At 47.4% G+C, this 25734-nt stretch overlaps 1 protein-coding gene across 2 annotated transcripts in view; it reads right to left on the bottom strand.

Annotated features, from left to right (window-relative positions):
* BOC (BOC cell adhesion associated, oncogene regulated) overlaps positions 1 to 15178 on the bottom strand; it is a 55305-nt gene extending 40127 nt beyond the window's left edge. For both annotated transcript variants that reach the window (XM_027878812.1, XM_027878813.1), the window contains exon 1: positions 15050 to 15178. The gene's annotated coding sequence lies outside the window, so the exon portion shown is untranslated. The remainder of the gene's footprint in view (positions 1 to 15049) is intronic.
* Positions 15179 to 25734: the final 10556 nt, after the last annotated feature.

Below are 25734 nucleotides of genomic sequence, written 5' to 3'. Positions count from 1 at the left end.
GATCTTTCTTTTTCAACAGCAACTGCACCAGTGTGGGACCCTCACTCATAAACAAGTGCGCATTGCTCATACCCTCATTAGGGTTTCCAATAAAAACTTTGGACTGTTGCTGGTATTTAGTCACAACAGCAGACTTTGGCTTGAGACCATTCAGGTCACCTGGGCCACATAACAGTCTCATTTTAGGTCCAGGAGTCTGGTGTTTCCCTGCGTGGCAGAATTGGGTCGACAAAGGGTTAAACCTGGTATAACCTCAAAAATCGTTCTGTGCTTTCTGCAGCAAGAACATCTTTGGCAGGGTCCCCATCTGGGAAATGACATCCGTCCCCCCTCACTTCCCCCTCTTCTCCCCCTGAACTCAGAACAAAGCACTGCACTGCCCAACATGCTCCTCCACTGTTTTCATCTTGGTCCAAGCGCTTCTTGCGTTTAAACTTCTGCCAAAAAAATGCATTAAAAAAATATAAAAAAGGCATGTGTGGGGCAGGGGGAGAGGAAGCAGAGAGAGTAGAGGGAAGTCATTAAAACTGAATCTTGATTAGCTACCAGTGGTAGAAAAAGGAAAGAGAGGAGAGGAGATTTTTCTGTTGTGATATGCATCTTGAAGCTGAAAGCTGTAGGCCCACAGGAAACAAGACTTCTCCACACAGTCCTCCACCTGTGACCAAAACTAACTTGCTCTATCTTTCCCATCCACCATGTGCTGCGCCACCACCATCAGAAGAGGCATCTTCTTCCTCAAAACAATTTCTGCTAATCACCACACACATTTCTCACCGTTCTCACAGCTGTAGCTCTCACAGAGCTTCCCCACCCTGCACTGAGCCCTGTTGGCACAGGGCTGGAGGACAGAGCACAGCTGGCCTGCCCTTGATGGCCTTTCTGCCTTGGATATCAAACACAAAGGCTTAGCCATTGCAAAGCCATAGGGAATCCTGGAGGAAATGAGCCTGGAGAAGATGGCTTGTGCATGCTTTGTGGATAAGCTGGATGGGCCAAATGAAGAGTCCCAGACTGGCTCTGCCTCACAAAGAGACATCCTCCAGACAAAAAAAAAAAAAAAAAAAAAAAAAAAAAAAAAAAAAAAAAAAAAAAAAAAAAAAAAAAAAAAAAAAAAAAAAAAAAAAAAAGAAAAAAAAAAAGAAAAAAAAGCACATTGGCCAAAGAAGCATTTAAAAGCCAAACAAAAAAACCCAGTCCAGTTTGTAGTCTGTAAAAGCCGAACCCCGGGACATGCAGAGCATGTTTTTTGTTCCCTCAGCACAAAAGCCCTCGGTTTCCCCTCCTCCTCATTCCAGCATTTCCCCATTGGGGGTGTCAGAGACAGTTCAAGGCCTCCCAGCAGTTCAGACAAAACTGGGTCTTGCTGCCCTGAGGACAAGGGGCCGGGGTCTGTAAGAACTGGGGAGATTCGGAGAGCGGAAGAGCTGGGCAGGCTAAATCTGCTGCCCCTGGAGGATGGCCAAATGGTCACCCCTCCAGCATCCCTATGAGCTGCCACAGGCTGGTGCTTCCCTCTGGGGTTTGGCTTCCCAAGGTGTGACTTTGGCTCCCAGGCTGCAGGGTTAGGCCACTGTGATTCCCCAGGGCTCGCTTGTGCTACAGCTGGCACTCTGAGGGAGAGATTAACTCCTTTTTTTAAGTATCTCATTACTGTTATATTTTTAAACACAGCTGGTTGAAAATTTTTCAGCAAAGCCATAAATAAATAAATACTTTGAGGAAATTTCCTGCGATTTGAAAACTTTACGGACTGGTCTAGCCTTTATCAGATTATATTCTCTTGCCAACATGCACAAGCTTCACTTGCTTCTGCTTTCTCTCCTATAGGGACCAAATTCACTGAAACATCAATAAAATGTGAAGATTTCACTGGCTGTACTGTTTGATATTTCAACAAACACCCTCCTGACCAGCACAGCAATCCCATATTCATTTTTGTCCCACCTGGTGACCTTTCATTTCCGTTGTAATCAGAGGTATCACTTCCCAAGACCCAAAAATCCAGACACTAAAAATGTATCCCCTAACCCTGTCGGCAAAACACGTCTTTTCCTGCTCCTCAGGAGAGAGATGACTGAACACAGCCAACTGGGACTGACCGGTTTTCCTCTTTCACAGATGATCCCATGTCTCTTCAGCTACAATGCCCCCATCCTAGTCAACCTGGTTTAGGAAGCATTTTCTACAGCTGTGGACAACAGTCAAAATCGCCATCTGTCATGACATCCTACATTAAATAAATAAGAAGGACAACACCACCCACTACCTCCCATTAGCAGATTGTTAAGGACAGCAAACAGTCACCCACTTCTGGAGAAGCCTTAATACAGGAGGAGCGTTTCTCTTCTAGTTCGTCCCTGCCTGCCTGTGGCAGACAAAGCCTGTTAAACAGCATCTGTACAAGACTCTGCTATTACATAAATAGCAAATAAAGTCCTGGGTTCAGCCGAGAAAAGGTGTCCCGAGCATGAGGCTCTGCACATGGAGCAATGGAAATGCTTGCCCAGGAAAGGCTGCCTCTCTACAGTACATCTCATTTTACCAGGATGATTCCCATTTACACCCCCTTCAACCTTGAAAGAGATGGCTTGGAGCTCCCAGCCTCCTTACCCAAATGCTAACCCACTCCTTGTAGCCCAAAAAAGGACACAAATTCATGAACAAATCACTTCCAGTACTTTTTTTCCAGGCTATTGTTATGTGACTGCATTTGGAAGTAAGGGAGAAAAAACAACTACATGACTGTGGTCAAACTCTGGCCTAGAATTTAGGAAGAAAAAAAAGAAACCTCAAACCCCAAACCCAAACCTTTTTTTATATGTTTAGTCATTTTTGGAGAAAACTGTAAGCAGTAAAGAGACCAAGAATAAACAGTGACACCAGCTCCTAGGCTTTGGGAGGTGACAATAGGAGTTTCTAATCTGTTCTCCATCTCCCAACCTATTCTGTTCAGCCCAAGATATTCTTAAATGCCTAAATCTAAGATTAATAGTCTAATCCAAGAAGTCTACCTCTCCTTCTGTTGCAAAGGACTAAGACGTTTTTGTGTTGAGAAGTGCTTTATCAATTTAGAAAGCCTTTTTGATGCAAAAATCACCTTTGCTTGAGAGGTGCTTGTATGCATCTCACAGGAAAAATCAGGTCATGCTCTCCAAAGACTCACCAGAACTGGTCTGGGAAAACATGGCAAAATCCTAATATTTGCTTGTCCAGCAGGAAAAAAGAATCTAAAACTACATCTGGATCTTCCAAAGATCCTTACATTACTGTCCAGTAAAGGAACATAAGGATTGTCTCATTTTACAGAGATTCCTTTAAGACCTCAGCATTAGGTGCTTTAGGAAAGCCATCCTCTGCCTCAAGGACATTTATCTCTAATTGCTTACAGGGACTGCCAACGCTTTCTTTGAGAAGGGAAGTCTGTGATTGTCCCATAGCATGAAATATCCCTGGAAGAAACTTTAACTGTTCAGTGTAAAGTTATCTGTAGACCCGCTCAGGCAGCACCTACTCTCCACAGTTAAATGCTACATTAAATACTGTCACTTGTTACAGATATTAGAAGTGGAAAGGAATTAGGTCTTCCCCCCTCTCTCTAGCGACTGGGAAAACTCAGCTATCTAAAGGAAACACAATTTCAGACTGACCATTAGGGAAACGATTGACCATTTCTTAATTTGGGAAATACTATGAACTCTTTTAGGAAAAAAAGAGCACTCAGTTGTGAGAAAACGCTGCTCCATGATTTTAGATCCAGTTGTGCAGCTGGCACACTCCGCTCCAGGATGGGTAAAAAAAGCTTTTTTCATATCGTCACATCCACAATATGCTGCAGGATTTAATAGTCCCTCATGAAAGAGATAAGCTATATAAACATAAAATGTTACAATGGGACAAAAAGCAGCTTCAAGAATTCCCTCTGCAGGGGAACAATGACAATTTCCCTCTGCATTTCTGGCCAACTGAAGTTTTTCTGTTTCTCTGCTTTGCTCTTCTGATAACAAACATCTGTTGGGAGCGTCCTTTCCCGTGCAAGAGCGGAATGCAACCATCACAGCCTTCAGGGTTTTGTACCCCAGCAGAGCCTCTAGAGACCCTCCCCTGCAGAAGCCACAGATAAAACTCTGCTGGTCTTACCCATCAACTACAAAATTCTTACATGGAAAATTACTCTTTATTTTTGCAGCTCACAAGTAGTTAAGGAGACCTTCAGAAAAAACCAAAATGAGCCTCTAGCAGAGGTGATCTCTTGAGGTCCCCCAGATATGCCTTCGGAAGGATCTTTATTTTAGGGTCTTCCTTCCCAACCCTTACCTACCACCAGCTTTTACTCATGTATTTCTTCAGCAGAAAGCTCTAGAAGCCCAAGTCGGCAGGCTCCCAGATGAAGCTGACCATCTGTGGCTCATTAACAGCTCACTGAGCCCGTCTGGCTCGGTGCCTACATGCCCCGTGCAGATGCTGGCACCTCAGCACATGCCATGTCCGCCAGCCCCCCTGAGCTGCTTCTCTGACTGCCCATGAGGAGACAGGACAGCATAAAGCCCTCCCAGCCCGCAAAACCCTGTGAGATGGCAAACGCTGGCACAGACTGGAATATGTTGCCTTCGAACCCTCAAGCCCCAGTCCAGCAGCTGGGGGGAAAGAAGGGCAGGGGAGACAGGACGGTGTTTCTCCAGAATAACCTCTGGGGAGGCAGCAGCCCTGCCTGCGTCTGCAGGCAGCCACTCTGCCCGGGCAAGGGCTCCCCAGGCCCGCTCCGACATGCCAGCACTCGGCACTCGCCTCCGGTTGGAGAGGGCTGGGAGCACCTCTCTGGCAGTGGGATGGCGCCTGGGGAGGCACCTCTAGTTGTTCCTTATCAGCCTTCCCCAAAACAAGTAAGGGCAGGGGCATCCAGGATATGGCCCAACAAGCCTTTCTCAGCCCCGGCAACTGTTGCTGGCAGCACAGGGACCTCAGGCAGAGGAGGGGAAAATAAAGACAGAAAAGGGAGGGGAAGGAGGGTGCAAGGACCTAGCAGCAGCACCCATATCCTTTGGGAGGCAGCACACACGCAGGGAACAGGGGCACTCTAGAAGCCTTAGCTGCAATCCTGTTCTCTCCGGGGTCTGAGGCAAAACTGAAAGGGGTGTGTGTGCTAGGAGAGAGGAACAGATTATTTTCTGAAAGCATGAGGAGGCATGGGTGGCACAAACCCATTTCTTGACACCTTCTCCATCCCACACCCTGTCTAGTTCAGCTGGACAGAAGTGAAGGCAACAGCCTCTTCACAGTCTTTCATTCACAGGGAGTGACCTGGGATCAACAGAGAAAGAAAAAGCCATAACCTTGCAGCTGTCTGACATCTCCCACCACTCTTCCACTCCCAAGGCACTGACTGAGCCTTGTAATGGCACAAATACCTCATCTAAGATCTCTTCTGTAATTCAATTATTTAGCTTGCAGAGGGCAGATCAAACCCACTCACAAAATGGAAGAGTCCTGCTTCAGATGGGCTCCTGTCCCTGCAGAGTAGAGCTTGGAGTCATCTCTTCACTCAGGCACAAAGAGCCAAGGACAACACAGTTCCATTAAAAACAGTATGCTTAAAAGCATTCCTCTGAGCAAAAAGCCTCCAGCTGCAGTTCAGGCTGTTACTCAGACAGGAGCAGGATATGGCCATGAGCAGCCCCTCAGGAGAGTTTGCCCACAGCTTTCTGCAAACAAATGGGTACCAGAAGAGGATGCATACGCATCTCCACCTGCTCCCCCAGGCAGTGCTCTAAGACAAGAAAGGAGTGTTGAAGGAACCTGCCCAAGTTTCACTGAAGCACTCCTACCATTCTTGAGCAATAGATCCCAGTTAACCCATCAAGCCAGCTTTTGCTCATGTCCTGCCATTGGTGTCCCCACAGCTGTTCCATCCTGGCCTAGCTGTGCCTGCAGGGGTCAGATTAGCGTTCAGGTACCCCTGGGTGTCCCCAGACATACCCTCAGTATGGCTGGCAGCTCTCAGGAAGAGCAGCTCCTGGTAACCCAGCTGTCCCTCATCGCTGTTCCTTCCAGTGTAAGGTACCTCTGTGCTGACCATGGAGATGTGAACATCTCCTCTTGCACCTGGGCCCAGTGCAAGCCACGGACTTGGCCTTAGCAGCATCTGTTAGAGTTCATCCTTGGCTCGTGCACTGGAAGGCAATGCCTCCAAAGAAGGAGGAGCACAGTCCCAGACCCCCTGTGGCAAGAAGGCACACAATATTTATGTAACGATATTGTTTTACTTGAGATTGCACGCTGCAAGCAAAACACTTTTATTACACTGGTTCTCTGCTCTTCCAGCTATCTTTCAAAGCATGATACCACAACTGAAAACTAGCTGACAGGAGAGAATTAAAGACACAACTGGCTCCTTTCCTTCCCCTTTAGCCACACACTCTTGCTTTCCACCTGCCACCCCCTAGCTCCACAAGACCATCTGCCCACCCCAATGTAAGGCCTGTCACAGAGGCAAGATGTCACCAGCAACACCTGCAGTGCCACGTGTCCCATGTGGGAAACCACTGACTGGAGCACATGTAGCCACGTCACTCTCTACCGAATGATGTGAGCTGATGGCTTAGGAAGATGAGGCAACTCTCAGCTTCAAGGCAGACGACCTTCAGTCAAACCCTAGTGATGCTTGACTTTGATCTCCCCTTCTGTCAAGCTGGGAAAGGTGAAGGAAGGAGCACAAGACTGAGTATCAGCCAACATGGGGGCTTTACTAAGCTCCAGTCCTGACCTAAGTCACTCCAAGGCACAAGTGTCCTTTTCAGGCTCTTTATTTATCGTCTTTTCTGCAAAGAGCCTTGCTGGTTTGAATGGGGATGCAGAAACCATCTCCCACTACAAGTTAACATGGTACCTATCACAGCTGGGTCCCAGCCTTGGTTAAAACTGGTAGATGCAACTGTAATACAAATAATAATTTAGATTTTGGAATATGGAGATGGCAGAAGATGGCATAGCAGGCCTTTCTCAGGCCTTCATCCAGAGAGTCAAGAAACCTCTACTTATCTTCAATGCTGAAGCTATGCAAAAACTGGGTTTTGCTCACATTTTTGTGGCCAATGAAATGTGTGCTTGTTTGCTTGGTCACTAGTTTGGGAAATTTTTTTTAAAGGTGGTTCTTTCAAGTGGCTCAGAGGTTGGGGATGTCCAAAGCTATCCCCAGGGAGACAGATTATAGGGTCAGGCATCAACAGTAAACACAGCTTGCCACTTGCTCTTGATGTTGTTCTCTTTGTGCTCCTATTCCCTCCTCCACAAATCTGAACTCCATGCAGTTGTGAAGAAAACCGGACAACTGTATATTTAGCAAGTATGTTCCTGCCTAAATTGCTACATGATGTAAGGAGCTGACCCTTGCTCCCACAAAAGACCACAGGCTTCCTGATGCCATCAGCAGGATCCCACAGCTTGTACTGCACATTTGCACACCAGGCAAGTACAGCTCTGGTGAGAATTCAAGTAGACCAATGCCTGTCCTATGAGACACAGGGCTGGCTTACCTTGCTGTAGCCGTGTAAACCATCCCTCTTCCCTAATGCTTCCTGAAACTGGCTGCATACCTCCCTGCCAAGAGGGGAGTAGGGTCAGCAAACACATACCCAGGCTCCAGCAGCTCCAGCTCTATACCTTAGTACTGACCTCTCTTTCCCAGTATCCGTCATGGAGCTAATGGGCTGCATGGTCATCAAGCGCAGTTGACCATGGTCCCAAGACCTTCTCCCTCTTTGCTGGCTGGGCAGTCATCTCTGGCAGGGTCTGGAGCTGGAATGACAATGTGCTAAACTACTCTTGCAACCTTCACAGCAGCTCAGGCACCCAGAAGAGCAAGGTCCTCAAAGGCATCTAAGCCCTCGTGCTGCCCTGGACTCTTTCTCTCTAGCATTACAGAGGTGTTCAGGCACAAGCTGTACATGCAAACAGGAGCTCTACTCCTCCCCAGCTGGAAAGCAAAGACCTTTTCTCTTTAAGCCACTCCCAGATACCCCAAAAGTGATGAAACAGTGATGATGGACAAATCCAGAGCAGCTGGCGTGCCTCTCTGAGGAGCTCTCTACGCGCCCCCTTCTCACAGCCCTGTCTCACCCTACAGGCCCCCAGCTCCAGAAGTGGCTGACAGCTACAAGCCAGATACCCTGCTTGGCCAGCCAAGGTGTAGGGAAGTCCCCATAGGGACTCAAGAGCTACTAGATAACAAGCCCTTCTCCTCCTGCAAGGGTCCCACAGCTCAGCTGTGGTCTCACTGGCCATGCCACAAGGCCCCCGAAAAAGTTAGTAATGAGGTGTTCCTCACTGGATTCAAACCCCATTACAGTTGGATAATTAGGGCATCTTGCCCTCCTTCTGCCCAGATGACTCTGGCTTAGAAACTGCACTTCAACTGCTTGCAAGCCAAGATGTGTCTGATAGCCACTCCTGAAATAGAGTCCACTTCCATGCAGGACTCGGTGGTCAGGACTAATCTGGGCAGCTGCTACACTGGTGACAGTGGGACCATCCCACAAACCCACCAAGTGTGACCCTGTACTTAAAAGTGAGGAGGAGAGCTGTCTGATCTCTGAATGCACAAATCTCACTGACTCTCCACCACTACAATAAAGTCAGCTCAGGTATTTTTTAAATACCCCATCCATCACATTTTTGAAAATACCTCTGGACACTGGGACTCAAACCCACCCCTTCAATCTGACAGGGCTTGGGTTTGTTAAACAAGCAACTTTCTTATGGGGAAATAAAAAATAATCATTCCCATCACCATTTTGGGGGGCCCAAAGGAATCTCTCACTGACAGCAGCAGGCTCTAAAGAAGAACCAGCTAGTCCTTTTACTACCCGTGGTCAAGGAATAGCAGGAACTTTCCTGCCCCAGAGGGGACTGCCATCCTGCAGAGCGCTGGAGCGATGAGAATGCTCTTCACGTCAACTACAGCTCAGGGAGCAACTTGGGACAGAAGGCACTAGATTAAGTTTCTTCAGCATCCAGAATACTATTGGCCTCCAAATAATTGTCTATTTGTGTGCGTGCATGCACAAGAATCCTCGTTCCATGGCCTGTCTTTGTGCCAACGTATTCCAAGTGTTGCGACTCTCTGGGGACAAGGCCCATACTTGTATTCAATCTCGGCTTTGGCTCCCAAACACTAAGGTTTCAGATTATGTTTTAAAAAACATTTTCTCTGGCAACTGGGCTGCTAATGGATTTGATGTTTTTGCTCTCGCCTCCTCCCTACCTTTAAAAGCTTGGCACTAAAGGGTTTCTTTGAAGATAAGGCCAAATTTGCAATTTAGGGGAAGGAACTTCATAAAGTAGATTTGAAGGGACGGAGAGGAGGAGGGTGAGGGGAAAAAAATCCAACCCAGGAGCTACTTTGCCTGTTGAGATGTACACTGTACAGTATTTAGGATTATAATGGCCTCTCTGTACCACCACTGGCTAGAGCCAGAAACTCGATGCAGCTGCACTGCTACTACCTACACTGGACTCCCCGAGGGTCACACTCAGAGAGGGGCTCCTCTATAGCCCCACATCCAGCCTACCCTCCAAACCAAAAGCATCCCACAGCCCTTACAGAGCCCACATCCATGCAACAAGCAAGGACAGATGTTCCCCAGAGGCAGCCCCCCACTGAGCTGTCAATGCCACAGGAGGCTCTCTGCTGAAACCAGCACGGTCCTTGTCCGACAGGTTTTCCGAGGGCCAGCAAATGTATGGTCTCTCTTGATCTCCAGCAGACCTATTCTCAACACCACAAGGAGGCAGGGAAGTGCCACTTACAGGTTTTGCAGGTGGAGAGCTGAGGCAAAGAGCAACCTGCCCCAACTTGGGGGGAAATCTGCAGTGTAGTGGAGACCGACATGCATCTCTCCTCACATCGCAGGCTTGAGCCCTAAAGCACTGGCATCACTAAGCCAGGTGGCTGCTCTCCCTAATAGTATTAGGATAAATTAGAGTGACATTATCAGAGGAAGCTGCATTTTGCATACAAATCCTGTGTTCCAGGCCACTGTATCCACATTTGAGGTTTATTTCTAAAAGACTACCTCAGTACGTTTACATCACCACAGTCTTTCTAAACCACACTAAACTCAACACATTAATTCACAGGGCTCTGCCTAACGTGTCCTTTTGTCAGTTAGAAGAAAAATAAAAAGCATTTTGGTATTTGAAAGCTGACAACACAGTTCTGACAGGGATATTTACACCCTCTCCCTCTCCACTCACGATTTAAAGAACAGCAGAAGGGCCTGATGCACAGTGTTTAAGACACACTAGCTTGTTCAGACTCGCTGACATTGCAATCAGTGAACGCATCCCTTGCATTTGGCACGGCCCCAGGGCTATGGCTGTTCATAAGAGTATGACCTGCTGGCTAATCTCCTTGCCAGAGCAGACCTTAGAGAGCCAAAATGGCATTGCCACCTCAGGACTCGGGGTGAAAGACTTACTGCCTGTGCCGAGCACAGAAGTTAATGAAAAATGACCTGTTTCCAAAACACCATCTGGCTCTCGCATACATATATACAGACACCACAGCCCAAAACCTCCGGGAACTTGACAACAGTGGGTTTTCATAGGGGCAACATGCTGTGGTGTGGTTTGGACTTTGCCCAGCAAGCCTCCAACAAGCTGCACAGGCACAAGGTGCAGTCACCATCCTCACATCTAAGGGGAGCTCAGGGAAGGGTTTTGGACACAGGGCAGCAGCCTCTCAAGAGCAGCTGAGCAGAAAGCAAGGATAAAGTTTGGCTCTCACCTCTGTGCTGGCACAGTGCCCACAAGGAGGGAGAAGAAGCTCGAGCACGTCCCACACGCTCCCTGAAGCACATTTCCCTCCATCAATGCCACCAGAGCCAAAATAAATTGGCAGTGCCTCTTACTCAAGAGCTCCTACAACACACAATGGCAGCCCTGAGAGCCTCTCTCAGGCACCCTGTCTGTGCTGTGCCAGGTGCTCTGCTAACAACCCCACTAGGCAGAGCTGAGCCTCCCATCCCATTTGTCCTTTTGCAGGGAAGAGAGACCATTTTAATAAAAGGAGCATGCAACATCCTCAGGGCAGGGATCTGTTGTTCCCTGTTTAAGCAGAAAGCCCTGCACCGCCTGCAGCAGCTTTGGGACTGTGTAAGCATCAAGAAGGTGTTTTCCCTGAAACAAATATCTTTCTGAGCTTTTCAGCCAACTTGCTTCCACTGCATCCATACTCCTTTTATCTTAGCTTCTCATGGACACTCCTACAGCTGTGTTGCTGGAGCACATGCTCCTGTGGAGAGATTTTAAAAGTGCAAACATGCATACGAAGCAAATTTTGAAAGCTTCCCATCCTGCAAGCATTCCCTCCAGAAAACTGGCTGCAAGCACTGTGTTCAGCCAGTGAATCAGAAGATATGATGTCAAATGATTCGAGGCTAAGAGAAACTAAACCAAATCCAGGAAATTGAAAAAGATGCTTTTGATACCTTTCGTGGAACAGTTACCCAAAGTACATTTAGTAAAGTGGAAGATGGCATTTGCCCCCATTTCACCTAAGGACCTGCAATTCATTAAGTCATTATTCACCTTAAATTGTTCTTGTGGCCTAGGAACTGGAATACATAACAACCTCTTAAACTGAGACTGACCACAGGAGCACCAAATACATGGCAGCAGGTTTTTCCCTCAGGATGTTTTCAGTCTAATCAGAACCAGGAAGTCTCCAAAGATTTTGCAAGAGAGTCTTTTCCTTGTGGGATATCCCATCCTAACTGTAGACTTCTCACTGCAAAGTTTTTAGCCCAGGAGGTAACGGTTTAAACCAAGAGATTTGCAAGCCCTGGTCCATAACATGCCAGCAGTCATGCAAGTCATCTTTGCACACTAAAGAAGTCCAAGGCAATTGTGCCTCATACCTCTGGAGTACTCGGCACCTGATATTAAAATGAACAACATACCACCACTTACTGTCAAAGGAACTTTGGTTAACCTGGAGTTATGTTGACCTACTGCTGTTGTAACATCTTGCAGGCTGAGTGACTAAATTGAGCCCAGCTGAGCCTGAAGTGTCTGAAAACCCACCTGCAGGCCAACCTAGGCTAAAACAACCAGTGTGGTCCCCCAACATACTCTTCCCTGGCATTGCTCCCTCTCTTTATGACGCACAAAAGGCAGGGTATTGGGAAACAGCCTGGGAAGAGGGCGATTATAGAGGCACAGAGGTGCCTCTCCAGCCCTGTGGCAGTCCTGAGGAGGCTCAGTATGACAGAGAGCTCTGCTCTGAGAGGCATGAGAGTGGATACAACAAATACATGCTTCCAACTTAAATGTCTTTCCTGTCCTATCACCCATCTTCTCTCCCACACCACAGGTAGTGCTTTTCATGTTGTGCTTCTTATCAGACTGCAAGGTTTCTGTGCTCCTAAGGGCATCTGGCTCAGGGAGAGGCCAGGAAACACCGGTGAGTAGATCTGGTGGTGTTTCAGTGAAGCGTGGTCATTCAGCAACAATGACAAGAAAGTACAAAAATTCAGAACTGCCCGGAATGGATCAATTTTCTTTACTTGGGAAAGGAAGCTTCTCCTCTGCATCACTGGGGAGAATGGGGACAAAGCAGGCTGCTTGCTTCATAGCCCCTCCTGCTATACTCCTTGCTTGGCAGGAGGCTCCAGCTGGCTCCTGAAGGGGCAACTCTCCTGGCCTTAGTCAAATGAAGGAGTTGCATCCTGAAAGCACTGTAGGACGGCCAGTTTGGTACTGAAGGCTTGGAGGGATCTGGCTGCTACTAGTTTTGAGGGCAGAGCAGAATTTCAAGGAGTGAGGTGAACTGGGCAATGTCCTTCAACAGGGCAAAACTCCAAGCCAAGAGTCCCACGCTCAGAGGGCTGGAAAGACCTCTGCAAACACCAGATATTGTGTTTCACTCTGCAACCTCAAAGAACCTCTTGGTCAGTACAAGGTACAGAAAAGGTGCATTTTCCAGACTGCAGGGATGCAGAACACCCATAAGACCTATATGCCATTTTCTAGCACATATCTATAGAATCATGCACCTCTAATACTTCTTCTTGGTTCTAAGCAGAGAGGAAATGTGTGTGCTTTCAGCTATTTGTACTGAGATATCTCTCAAAGTTCTGTGGGTGTGCGTGTGTATGAGAGGGACAAAGCTGAACTTGCCTTTCAAACTCGCAGAGGACCTTTGTGCATCCTTCAGATGAACCTGGCTCATACTCCCCAGCGGGAAGCAGGGAGACCTGTACTGTATCTAACTTCAACTCTCACAGCAAACACCTACTGAGACCTCTTCTGCATGGCACATACAGGATGAATCCCTCTAATTTTATCTGAAGGGGAGGATTAAGAAAAGGACATGGAACAAAACTCCATTTATTCCTTGTAAAAGAATATCATGCACCCAGCAGGGAGCTCACAGCTCTCCCTAATTGTCCTATTTACTTCAGAAGATCCCCAGATGACTCCTATTAGCTTGGGAAGTTATTTCACCTTCATTTCTTTAGGTCACTTAAATAAACAGAACAAATCTTTGCTGCAAACCAATGATGTGTTTCTGCTGAAATCCCTCCCTGAGCCATGAACCTCAATATCCAACCCATTAAATCAGAGTGTCTGCCATAAATGTATATAGGCATAAATCTGGAAGAACTCTCCCCTAATCATATGCACACTGAGTCAGTTAGTTTCAAAAGAAAAGAAAGCTAAGATAAAATTCTACTTACAAAACGCCCACATTCTTCTAATATTTTCCATGATAGTTTTTTAGCCCATGGGAAAAGAAACTTAAATGGCAGATTGCAAATGAACATATCAAAAAGACACTGTGGTAGCAATGTAGAAATTAAAGAGAATTGGGCACCAAGAAAAACATTTAACACATGCTGGGAATTACAAACGGGTGCTGAGTGCGTGTATGGATTCCTGTTATCCTACTCACATAATGCTGCAGAGAGGTCAAGAGAGTTTCTTTAAAACAAACAAGGGCAAAAAAAACCCCCAACTTTAATAGACCTGACCTGCCTTTTGCACAATGCCAGTGAAATAACACTTGGGGTACCAGAATTAGTTGGGGAACTGCCCAAAGATATGGGATGTATATTAAATACCTTTTGCCAGGGGTATTAGTTTAAGTCTATCATTATTTTTCAAAGTAAGTATCAGTATCTTCACTTTAAAAAGTCTCATTTGGAAATGGCTACAAATTCAGCATCCCACTTTCTCCCCAACACATTTTCTATTTACAGTCACTATCCAGAGGACCTGCCAAAGTTGCAGTCCAAGCAGGGAGGCACGCGTGCACAATTCCTACAACATCCCACTGCCGGGCAGAAAATTACTCTCCCTGACCCAAATCGCTCCTCATCCTTGCACCACGGCTAAAAACTCTACAGTTGCGGAAGAAAAAAATTTTACTAAGAGACTACCCACCCCCACTTTTCTTTGCAGCAGCCCCTTCACAGAGCACAAACCGAAATGCCTTTGCATCTGCCAGAGCCAGCTCTTGCCTCCAAACTCCCATCAGCTTTTGACAAGAGTTGGAGCAATGGAGGATGAATGGTTTACTTTGCACAGCTTTTCCCTTTCCCTCCCTCCTCTACTCACCGTCCCTCCCGGACTGCCTGCAGCGAGGACGGGGCAAGGTCCTCGCTTTTGAAGGACCAAGCTTTTGAAGAGTTTCAGGCAAGCACTGGAGCACGGCAGTGAGTGTGCGTGCACTGGGGCCCTCCATTAGTGCTGCCGACCCGCCGAGGAGGAAGAGCTGCAGGGAGACATCCGAGCCCCCCACATCTCACCTGCCTGAGCCAAAACAAGCCCCGGGCTGGAGGGGACCAGCAGGTCTCCCCTACTCCCTTGTCACGTCTCCCGCATCCCTACGCAGACCCCCTTCCTCGCATCCCCGCACCAACTTCCCAAACTCTGCCGCTGCCTGGAGATGGATGGGGGAAAACCCTGCGCCCCATCACCCGCCACCACCGTCCGTTCTCCCGGCCCCTCGCCAGGGCCACCAGGCCCGGGCCCCCTTCTCTTCACTCACCGCGGTCTCCAGTGGAGCAGGCGGGGGGAAACACAAAGATGCCCCAAACGAAGGGAAGCAACAAAGAGGCTTAACTCCAGGAGCTGTGAACTTCCAGGCCGGATCTGCGGGGAATTCACTACACACACACACACATACACACAGAAATAAAAGAAAGAAAGAAAGAAAAAAAAAAAAAAAGAAAAAGAGAAAGAGCGGGGGAAAGCCTGTTTTGGGGGAAAGGGGAAGTGCGGGGCCCTTGGTTTGGGGGTGGTGGTTGTGCTTTTTCTGCGGGTTAGCGCTGCGGATGGGGGGCTGCGCTGAGCTCAGGCGCGGCGGGAGGAGGAGGAGGAGGAGAAGGAGGAGGAGGGAAGAGACGCCGGGATGCGGGAAGCCAGACCCTCCATACGGGAGACGGCTTTTGGATGACTGAACTCCCAAACAATTCCCTGCTCCGGCTACTCCTGCCCCAGAGCCTCCCTCCTCCCCTCCCCCTGAGGAGGAGGGAAGAAGAGGAGGAGTCAGAGGAGAGAGAAGACGCGAAAGAAAACCCATTCTCTAAAGCCAGGCAGCGGCCGACCTCCGTCCCCTGTTCCCAGCATCCTCGTCCCCCCAGTAACACTAACTGGGAGCCTCTGTCCCAACTCCTGCCCCCTCCCACCGGCCGCTCTCCGCCGCCGCCACGCTCTCCCGGGCAGGCGGAAGCGGGAAAGTTGGGATGAAGTTCGGGCTGAGCGGAGGGAGGGAGGGAGGGAGGCGGCCCTGCTGGCCCGGGATGCTGGATGCGGGGTGCGGGGGCTGCGAGGCCGGGGCGGCCCGGGCGCTGGGGGGTCGTGGGGGGGCACCGCTGACCGCAGCCGCTCCAGCGGCTCACGGAGCCCCCGGGTGCCCCTCCCGGGTGGCCATCCCGCCTTATCCCGGCTGTGGCGGGGCCCGGGGTAGCCATCAACTGCAGTAAAAACCACAAGAAAAAAAAGGTCTTTTCCTCCAACCATCCCTTTCCGGCAGGTGCCGGCTCTCACGGAAAGTGTCTCGGGCACAAATTTTTCGGAAAAAGCAATGGCATCGCTCCCTGAGGTTAAACCAAACCATCTCCTGCTCACTGGGTCTCCCCACACCAAAGGATGAATTCATGACCCCAAAACTTAAATTTACCCAGAGGTGCTGGGAAATCTTCCATCTTTCAAGGACAATCAATAAAGACTATCTTGAAACAAATCTGCTGTCACTGAAAGGTCAGGATAGGTTTCTCACAGCTTTGCCTTGTAACAGAGCATAGATCACAAACATAATCTATAGTTTCTTTCTGAATCTGAAGTCCTTCAGTCTTCAAAGAAGAAAAAGAGTTGCAGTTTTTCATCTCGTCATCATTAGGTTTCAGAGTTATTCCTGTTTATTGGCACTGTAGGAGGGGTCTGATCTGGATTACCGATTGCTCACATATGAGGATGATGCAAAGGATTTGGTGTTTTTTTCTATTTGGATTTTGGTTTCTTATTTACTTGGTTTATGACACGGGTACTGATAAGATCAAAACTGATTTTTCTGCAGGATTTCGTGAGTTTCAAGGGAATGTGTTTTGATGGCTTCTTCAACTTGTGTTTGAATGGGTAGGCTTATCAGGTTGGACACAAAGGTTTATCAGGTTGAACAAGAACTTCCTGCCTCTGAAATGTTAACTTTGCTAATTATCTTCTAAAGAATTGTTTCCAAGATTCCAAGTTTTTCCTTGTTTTGCTCAGTAACACACTCCTCAGGTGCTAAACCCATATGTAGACACCTCACTAAGTGGCCTAATTTTTACAAGTGCTAAGACCTCTAGCACCTGCTTTGTCTGAAAAACAGTGGTTTCCTAATTTAGAGCGGTCATAAACTCTCCTAAATTAAAGCAGGAATTTAATTAGTCCTGACTAGTTTTAGGCTTACAGAGGTAGGAAGAAAGAGGTGAGGGAGAAGAATTAGAGGTACCTTTTGCAAAGAAGTGCCCCGAGGCTTGTTTAATGCTGGGGGGGGGGAAATATTGCAGCCCTGCAGGATTACATTCCCTGTTTATCCCTGGGGCTAAGGAAAACGGTGGGTGCCATTCATACACTGCCATTCATACACTGTGATTCCCACCTGCCTCCTGAAAGAAGTGCCTCGGGAGGAAGCAGGGTGCTGGTTTGTGCAGCCATATCCTCTTGGCATCCCTGGACATGCCAGTGCCAGTCCCGCTTTCAGAAAGGTCTCTTATTGCTGTGCTGGGAATGCCTGCTCTAGGCTGGCACCCATTTATATCAAACTCCCCACCAGAACTGACTTCTGGAAGCCACTGGCCTGTCTGAAGGTTTAACCTTTCATTTAGCCCCAGTTCCTCAGGCATAAGGAAACTTTTACTCTGGGCATTGACCAGGCATGGCCTGTGGCTGGGGGGGTGGGGGGGGAACTGTCTCCTTCTGGAGATGCCAGAGCTCCCTGATTCTCAGCTATGAGCTTGTGCGGATCAGCCCCGACTCTCTCTGATCCCAGACGAAATTCCCACTGCTGCTGCCGTTGGATGCAAAGGCTCCTCCTTGGGGCCGCCGAAACTCCAGCTGTTTGATATTGTGAGGAGCAAGGCGGGGGGCACAGAGGGACTCCGCATGAAAGGGCGAGCTCAAAGGAAACCGGACCCTGGCATGTCGGTATGATACTCAGTGGGTAACAGGCTCAGTTAAATTTGCTCATTCAGCCAGCTAAGAGGGAGAGTTTTCTCATCTGTCCTGCTATGTTTAATTCATCCACACATGCCTCCCAATTACAGCAGGAGTAATAAACAGAAGAGGATGTTGGGGGCGGGGGGAGCTGGCCAAGCCCAAGCCACCAAACCTAAGCGCCCCTCAAAAAAATGTGAGCTACACACTGCTGGGGTCTATCACCCTGGGAGGAGCTCATCAGCACCCCTGGCTCCAAGTCCTTATGAATTTTAGCCCATATTCTAGCCTGAGTTCTGTATATTTTTCTCCAGAAATGTATATGGCAGGAGGTATGTTGCAGAGTGATGCTCTCAAATGTCCACGTCTGCCACCTGAGGTAGGCAAAATTCCTAGCAAAAATCAATGCGGCATTGCAGCATCCCTACCTCCATGGAGGCTCTCAAGCTCGTGCCCAAGCTTCTCCAGCTCTGCCTCTTTGCGAAAATGAAAAATTGATCAGGGGAATTGGGCTATGAAGGAAAAGACTAAATGGATAAAATGCTCCTTCTCAGAGTAAGTTCTGGCCATATTGTGGGAAATTCATGGTGAGTTTGGTGAAAGGAAGGATGGGGAGGTAATAACTAGCTCAGTCCCAGCAGTGGCCTGATCTTAGGGTAGCAACCATGGTCGAAAGCAACCAGAAATTCATCCTATGTATGGTGTAAAGGAGTGGGGAAAGACTCACATCACAAAAGGGATGGGAACGGAAAGCCCCTGGTTCAAAGGAGTTTCAGCATGAGTTTTACTTTGTTTACCCTCTTGTAAAGCTATTTGTTACTCCGATAATCCATAGGAAATGGGATCATTTCTCTCTCAGCATGTCAAATTAAATAAACAAATAAAACCTTGTTTGGCTGGTGAGAAGCTTAGAAAGGAAAGTGTATTTGTATAGGGATTCAAGAACTAAGCATCTTTCAGGAGCAGAAGATTAGGAAAGAAATCAGAGAAACAAAGGGAGAAGTGATTCAGTCATCAAAACTCAGAGAGCCAAATTAAAGAGGGGGGTGGGATGGGAGGACAAGAGATAGGACCTGTCTATATTAGGAAATCTCTACTGGTATAAACTAAACCAACTCGATGTCAGTTTAGTTTTACCACTAGGGCCAAAGTCAGGGATGTACACTTGGTTGTGACATGCTCACCCTGATGTCAGACAGAAATATTGTATGTTCATTGACATTTCTTTTATTTCAGAATATATATGTTACCCCTCATGTGCAAAGCAAGCACACAAGAGGAATATTCTGAAATAAAATCAAATAAATCTCAGTGAACCGGTGCTATCTTTGCCCTCTGTCAGAGAGGGGTAGGCAATGGGGTAGTTTTATTAGTAGAGTTCCTATTTCAGACATGGTAAAAACAATATAAAAGAAATAGCCCCACAAGGTGTCATTCTCCTTTTGTGCAGTGATAGATATATAGGGATGAAATGTGTTATATATGGGTACAGCTGTTTCTTTGCTCTGTGCCACTTACCTACAGGGGATGTTGTAAAGAACTACCATCCTGTTTGTAATCAGGTCATTGATAGGAAATATTTGGAGAATCAGTGGGCTCCCAAGTCTATGAGAAGACTCAGTTCAGGTGCATTTGTTTCCTTGTCTTAAAATGTTCAGGGATAAGCAGCCAGAGAGATCCTCTTGTATTTGACAAGCGTTTTACAGAAACACTGAACATTTTGGGTGATGGACAGGATCTTTAAGAAAAGGTTTTGTTAATGGGAAATTATCAAATGCAATAGATAAAACTTTTTGCTCGAGTAAGAAGATCAGAGAAATGCTCTACATAAATAGTTCCCCCTTACCCCACCAAATCCTGCTTTCCTTCCTCAGAACTTAGCAACAACTGTCCTACAGTTTAAAACTTCTAATGCAGTGAAAACAAATGCAACCATATTTGTGATCATGTCCAACACCTCTCTGCCAGTGCTGGATGTGGGAAGTCCTAAGACTGGATACAAGAGCACCACGAACCTGCTGTGTGCAGAAAGAGGTAGTGCATGTCCTCCTGCCTTTGGGTTCATTTCCAAGATCCATCTCAGAGTAATACTAACAAATGCTCCCCTTATGGACAGGAAGTAAAAATAGGACTATGCTTGTCATCCTCTGCAGTGACAACATTGTTCTGTGCTACTAAATAGGTGTTGTGTTTTATCCCAGAGAAGGTGACATTTCAGCAGCAGTCAAGCTTATTCAAGTCATTGAGTGGAAAATTATTTGGAAACTTTAGGATGCATGTACAGCAGATAGTCAGGGCAGGATGTTATAAAATAACACCCTTACAAGTGGAGATGGGAACTTGGGCAGTAGGTTCTGAAAATAGGACTTTCACGGGTGAGATGTGTTAGATAGAATGATGTCAAATGAACATTGTGAATCTCAAATCGGAGGAGATATATAAATATAAATATATAAAGGTGCAGTGTAGATAATGTGTTAGTGTATGCATTCACATTACATGTACGCACATAAAACTGCAGCATTCCCAGCTCCTCGAAAATCAAAGGGGTTTTTTTGGTGTGTGCACACCTTCCGCTGGAAATCATGGCAGAGTGTGAGATGTTTTAGTGGCTGGGCAGCTTTCACTGATCCTTTTCCCCTGCTATTCATTTTTAGCTTAGCAGAGGTTTGTTGGAAAAAGTAGTTTGTTTCTTCTCATGTGAGATTTCTCTGTGGAGATTCTGCATGGAAACCTAGTGCTACAGTAGTCAATGGGAGTCTTATTCCCATCAGTACAGACTTGACTGTGTTCAGGATTTCACACTTTTTATGATTCCCTTAATCTGAGGTAGGTTGTTGCGGGTTTACAGACAACAATGAAGATGGGAAGGCATCTTAAAGGCATTCCAGGTTAATGCTGAAGACCAAAAAGATCCCTTTAGCTGGAGTGCAATCCCTGGGTAATTACACGCATGGGAAATAGCTACCTGTCATGTCTATCAACAAGGGAGCTTACATTTTAAGGCACACAGATCTCCCTTTACATCACATTCTGTCTTTGTTGTAGTCCATTTATTCACCTATTATTTACCTGTAATCTCTCCTCCTTTACCACTTTCCCACACACCTGCTGCCTTTCCATCTTTCCGTTTCATTGCTTATGGCTTGTTCTTCCCCTGTCCTCTGCAACAGACCTCAAGCAAGTCCTTAACTTCAACAAGTGAAAAGGCTGGGGATCCCCAGTCTCCTGGGCCCCCATTAGCCCTGCATCTGTCCCCATGCCCCCCAACAGCCCCCCTCCCATCCATCGCCCACATCCTGAGCATGAAAGCCGGCCGGATTAATCCGGCACAGAGCACATTGTGTGTGAGTCATGACAGGCTCACTAAGGCGTGCAGTGCTGATAAAAGGCAGCTCTGATGGGCTCTGTCAGGGATCCCAGAGAAATAGCGTGGAAAAAATCTGCTAACCCACATCCCAGCCTGGCAGCCAGGACCTGGAGACAGCCAGGCACCAAAGGGAGCACGGGGAAGCCCCCGTGGCACTGGCAGGTCCCACTCTGGACTCAGCCTGCGGGGAAATCCGCAGTCCCAGGCATGAGCTGGTGTTTCATGGGGCCCTGGGGTCATCTGAGAGCTCATGGAGCCAAAGGAGGGCTAGTCCAAGCCCCCAGGTCCTAAAGATGCACCCTAGGGTAACCTCCGTCTCCCCAGAGAGACCAGCTGGACAAAGGACATTTCCTGGCCTCCCAAGCAATGTCAGAGGTGTCACCCTCCCTAAACCTACCTTCTCCTGCTATGGCCCAGCAGCTAGCCCAGCTGGGGGAGCCTGCAGGAGATTGCTCTTGTCCAACTTGGAGGACATGTTTCTCAAAACTGCATTATTTTACCTGCCTGCACTTTCCCATTCTTTTTTCATTATTCTTCATACAACCCTTTTATATCATCTTCATCAACATCTCCAACTCTCTGGTGTTAAGCCTTGCAGACACTGATGCTTGAACCTTTCTAAGTTGCCAGGTTATGTATTGTCTATCTGCAGTATCCTCTTAATACTCTCATCTCTACATTTTTTGTGTTGTCCACTGAATACTGTCACCCTAGTGCTATCTGCAGGCAAAAAAAGGCAAAAAAAAAAAAGAGCTGCTCTTCCAGATTTGTGCCTCTGGGCATATATTACTTGCTTTGCCTTTTCATTAGGCTGTGCACACATACACTTCTATTGCATTTTAAAGAGCAGGATAGCAAAGCACCTACTAGTCGTTTCTTCAAAACTTTAGGAACCAGGTCGTCTTTTAGAAAAAAGAATCATGGCTGATACCAAGGCCACAGTGCTCAGGAATTTACAGTCTCTGAGAACAAGGGTTAGATGAACTTTAAAAGGTTATGCAACCTAGTGTTTCCAATCCTTTTTCAATCCAAAGAGCAAAGTAACCTTTTGGGGAAGAAAAAAGAAAGCAACACATTCTTTCATGGTGTGATACAACGCAGCAGCCGGTGGTTATAGGCAAATAAAAATCAGGCAAAGCTTTGAAATTCTGCATTTTTCATTTCTGCCAGCTGCTCTTATTTGTTGCCATTTCATTTGACTGCGTGTGTTAGATATTGCATGAGGCATGAGTGTATGGGTGGGAATTTGGAGAAGGGTGCTGTAATCCACTTTCAGACTGCCTTCTGAAGCCTTGCAAACCATCAGTGCTCAAAATACTCATGATCTAGTCTGCCTGCTGCATGCCAGACCGTGCTAAACTCAAAACCCATTTAATCCCCTTTTCTGATTGATGTAAACCATACCTAGAAGCTCCTTGTGGAAGGCAGAACACTGGCTTAGGGAATAGATGTCAGCTGTAATCTTTTCTCTACAACCTAAATTTTACTCTGATATAGTTCATCCTAATACTCCTGATTCTAATATTTTTGGACCACCCCTGCTTAGCATTTACAGGTCTTTGATCTTCTCTGTTGGTCAGACAGATATACTGGGTCTGGGCCCAATTCTCCCTCAGTTAGTCGGGCGTAAACGCCTCTGAATTCACACCAGCTAAGATGCAATGTAACATGAGACGTGTGTGAGGCCCTTTATTCTTTCAGCCTCCCCTCATAAATCAGCTCCCGCAGCAGCACCTGAAGTCATTTTCTCAAGACCAAAGCATGCATGGAGAGAATTTTGTCAAGAGTCTAGGGAGATCAAATGGTCTCAGAAGGTTTGCTATTCCCAGCAGCGCTGCAGGCAGCTCAGCCAGGGTTGCTGAGGGTGAGGACCATGCATAGTACAGCTCACTGCCAGGAGGACTCATGGAGGGGACACATTAAGCCACCAGAGAAATTGTAGTTGCATCTGATTGTTGCACGGACTGAGCAGTATGGTCCCAGCCAAAGGATCAAGCATAATCATATTTCTGTTTCATCTCAACTGAATATAGAGCCAGTTTATCTGCCCAAGAGGTTTCAAGTTATACTTTCTGGTAGCGAAACTTTCCCATGAGACTGAACTGCTAAGCAGCTTGTTTTGGTGTTTCTTGTGAGCTGGAACAAGAGTGAAATCTCCTCCCATGAGTGACTTGTGCAGCTCCTCGCCTGTCTCTCATGATGAAAGCGACAAAGCCAGTAGATCCCTTGCAGCTCTTATAGTGTCTGTTTGAGGGATGAGCCAAATATTGATCCCAGCACGGTACTGTGACCGAACACATGATGCCAGGCAGTACCGAAATTGCTGAGTGCAATTGTGCTTTGGTGCCACCATAGCCCCCTCATCTGCCTCTGCCACTGCCTCCACTTCAGCATGTCCTTGTCCACTCTCCTGTTCCACATAGGGACAGTGCTCTCTCTGGCTCAAGAGTAAGAGGAAGGACTGGAGGCAGTGCTTTCAGAGGTATGATGTTTATAGGGTCATACTACATCCCAAAAACATGTGAGAAGTGGAAGGGGAGAGCCAGATTAGAGGAACATATATGCCAGGAAGATAGAGAAAATGGCAGCCCTGAGGCCCCCAGTATCACCTCAAGCTGCTGTTCCTTGCAGATGTGTTTCCTGTGGGGTACTTCACATTTTTTTAATCTGGTCCCAAATTCTTCCACCTAGAGTGCCTCCAAAGATTTTTACCAACTAAGAGCCAGGCTCCAGCCCCCTGCCTCCTGCTGAAGGCCTGCTAACTGCTGCTCAGAGGACAACAACCTTCCCATGGGAGAGTGGCTGGGCTCCCCAAGGGGGAAGAACAACATTGTTGGTGTAAAACACTGCACAGCTTTGCAGTTTAGTTCTTGATACCACCCTAACAATCACTGCAAAAATAAATATCTCTACTCAAGAGATATTCGTGTTGAAGAATATTTCTGAATAATATATTTGGGGAAAACCAGAAGCTACTTTGCTTTCTGAAAGACAAGTCTGGCTGGTGTCCTGTGACCTTTCAGAGCTGTGATTTTCTAAGGATCCTGAAGGAGATGAATTTCCTTATTGAACCTCAGTGGTATCTGGGGTGTGTGTTTCTTCTCTCCCTTGAATATTCAAACAAGTAGTCCTCAGACATCTCTCTTCTGCTTGTCACTCTTTGCCCTGTTTGTTTATTTTTTGCACTTCTCACAGCCCGGACAAGGCAAACAGGCTAGTCTATTGTTGGTGCGCATCTCTTTCACTGCAAGATTTGTTTATGTCTTAGCACAGTGATGCAATATTTGGGTTGAACGCTTCAAGGGGAAATGTTTATAGAACTAAAAAAATATTTCCATTTGATTTGTTTATAGGAAGTTTTTTCTTGTGGTCTTGGGTTTTGAAAAGGCCTTTGCATGTTTTCTTTTCCGCCTCCCCCACTCCCCCTCTGCGGATTTGGAGTTTGGTGCCAAATTCAGACATGATAATGCCATGAGTGACTCTTTAGGTATTTCTGCCATGCTCAGCACTACACCATTGGAGTATCTATATTCTTGCCTCCTAGATCTTCTCAACGATGCCATCCTTCCTATGTACTGAGGTTGCCAAAGCTTCTCTGTGGGGCTGAGGGTTTTCCAGCCCTACAGTCCAACAGCTCCCATTTGTTCCTGAATTATGTCTGACCTGGGCCAGTCCTCAGGCAGGGCAGGCTACACTAACAAGGGAGAGTTGGAAGAGTTAAATGGGAACATTGCTTAGAAGGAAAAACAAAAGAGTAATAGGAAAGGCATCTTCGTGTGACCGAGGCTTAACCGAAACCAGGCCTTCTCTGCCTCAGCCAGGAAAATAAGAGTACGTGCAGGCAGCCACCGGCAGAGCGTGCACGGGTGTCCTCCTCCGCCTCCAAGCATGTAGGCAAGGCACAGCCACTCACAACCAGAGGGAGGGCAGACACTCGCTCATGGGGCACCCCCAGGGCATGTGGCCTTCCTTGTCCACTGCTCCTGCACAGCAGCACCTGGTGTAAGGTGCACTTGCTGCCACCGTGGCACTCACACCCTTCATTGCACATCTGCTCCTGCCTTTCTGCCCCTCTCCCATCTCCTTGGTGTTTCTCACCAGAGGAGGCTCCCAAATGCTGTTTTACACTATCCTTCTCCAGGCACTGCACATCCACCCTGTTGGAAACAGAGTACCACAGGGCTGCCTCCTTGTCACATTAGGCTGATGAACAAGGATGCTGAAAGGATGAAAGTCACAGTTTCTGCCATCCCTGTGGCTTTGGCCATAGCTTGCTAGCAAGGGGCATGGATGGGGCAAGAGGAGTTGCAGGCTTTCTGTCATGACTAGCGATTTTGCCTCCTTGTACCAAAACCAGAAAGAAATGTCACAGGGTCCCTCCAGTCACTGTCCTGCTAAGCTAACCCAACATCATTCATTGGCAGTCTTGTTTCTCTTGACAGGATAAACCATCAGCACCTTTACCTTGTACCTACCAGGGGGTAATCAACAGAGAACAGAGAAAATAACAACCTGTCCCAAAATCTTTGAACCAACAAATATCATCAGCCCTCGACATTTCTCCAAGGCACTCCCACACCTTTGTCACCACCATTTCAGGACTGGAAATCTTCAGAATAGGGCTGGCCCCTGGCTGAGCCCAGGTGCAGGTCACTTTCCATGAG

The sequence above is a fragment of the Empidonax traillii genome, unplaced genomic scaffold (genome assembly GCF_003031625.1).
Source record: "Empidonax traillii isolate 1590-97213 ecotype Southwest subspecies unplaced genomic scaffold, ASM303162v1 scaffold46:size3806547, whole genome shotgun sequence".
Classification (NCBI taxonomy): Eukaryota; Metazoa; Chordata; class Aves; order Passeriformes; family Tyrannidae; genus Empidonax; species Empidonax traillii.
Note: the sequence above shows the minus strand (reverse complement) of the source record. Positions and strands in the feature narration are given on the sequence as shown.